The sequence below is a fragment of the Nematolebias whitei genome, chromosome 4 (assembly GCF_014905685.2).
Source record: "Nematolebias whitei isolate Nwh7 chromosome 4, NemWhi1, whole genome shotgun sequence".
In the NCBI taxonomy this organism is placed as follows: Eukaryota; Metazoa; Chordata; class Actinopteri; order Cyprinodontiformes; family Rivulidae; genus Nematolebias; species Nematolebias whitei.
Genome location: NC_056501.1, coordinates 11,551,988 through 11,553,621, shown reverse-complemented (window position 1 = coordinate 11,553,621; position 1,634 = coordinate 11,551,988).

The following is a 1,634-nucleotide window of genomic DNA, read 5'->3' as shown; positions in this document are numbered from 1 at the left end:
TATATATATATATATATATATATATATATATATATATATACTGTGAGGAAAATAAGTATTTGAACACCCTGCAACTTTGCATGTTCTCCCACATAGAAATCATGGAGGGGTCTGAAATTTCATCTTAGGTGCATGTCCACTGTGAGAGACAATCTAAAAAAATAAAAAAAACAAAATCACAATGTATGATTTTTAAAATAATTTATTTGTGTGTTACTGCTGCAAATAAGTATTTGAACACCTGCCAATCAGCAACAGTTCTGGCCCTCACAGACCTGTTAGTCCGCCTCTAAAAAGGCCACCTCCACTTATTATTCTAAACTAGAAGCACCTGTTTGAGGTCGTTCGCTGCATAAAGACACCGGTCCACCCCACACAATCAGTAAGACTCCAACTACTAACATGGCTAAGACCAAAGAGCTGTCCAAAGACACCAGAGACAAAATCGTAGACCTCCACAAGGCTGGAAAGGGCTACAGGGCAATTGTCAAGCAGCTTGGTGAAAAAAGATCAACTGTTGGAGCGATTATTAGAAAATGGAAGAAGCTAAACATGACAATCTCCCTCAGACTGGGGCTCCATGCAAGATCTCACCTCGTGGTGTATCAGTGATTCTAAGAAAGGTGAGGACTCAGCCCAGAAGTACACGGGAGGAGCTGGTCCATGACCTGAAGAGAGCTGGCACCACTGTTTCCAAGGGAAGGAGGTCGTTCCTCAAAATCTCACCATACATGGCCCCGGTCATCCTCTCCTTAATACAGTGCAGTCGTCCTGTCCTATGTGCAGAAAAGCACCCCCAAAGCATGATGCTTCCACCCCCATGCTTCACAGTAGGGATGGTGTTTTTGGGATGGTACTCATCATTCTTCATCCTCCAACCACGGTGAGTGGAATTAAGACCAAAAAGTTCTATTTTGGTCTCATCTGACCACAACTTTCTCCCATGACTCCTCTGGATCATCCAAATGGTCATGGGAAAACTTCAGACGGGCCTGGACGTGTGCTGGTTTAACCAGGAGAATCTTCCGTGCCACGCATGATTTTAAACTATGATGTCTTAGTGTAATAGCCACAGTAACCTCAGTTAGAGCATTGAAGATGGGTCGAGGCTGGATCTTCCAACATGACAATGACCTGAAGCACACAGCCAGGAGAACCAAGCAGTGGCTCTGTAAGAAGCACATCAAGGTTCTGGAGTTGCCTAGCCAGTCTCCAGACCTAAACCCTAATCTTTGGAGGGAGCTCAAACTGTTTCTCAGCGACAGCCCAGAAACCTGGCTGATCTAGAGAAGTTCTGTGTGGAGGAATGGGCCAAAATCTCTGCTGCAGTGTGAGAGAACCTGGTGACAAACTACAGGAAACGTGTGACCTCTGCAATTGTAAACTAATGCTACTGTACCAAATATTAACGTTGATTTTCACAGGTGTTCGAATACTTATTTGCAGCAGTTACACACAAATAAATTATTTAAAAAAAATCATACATTGTGATTTCCGGATTTTTTTTATTTTTTATTTTTTAGATCATGTCTCTCACAGTGGACATGCTCCTAAGATGAAAATTTCAGACCTCTCCATGATTTCTAAATGGGAGAACTTGCAAAGTGGCAGAGTGTATGTGTGTTTGTGTGTAT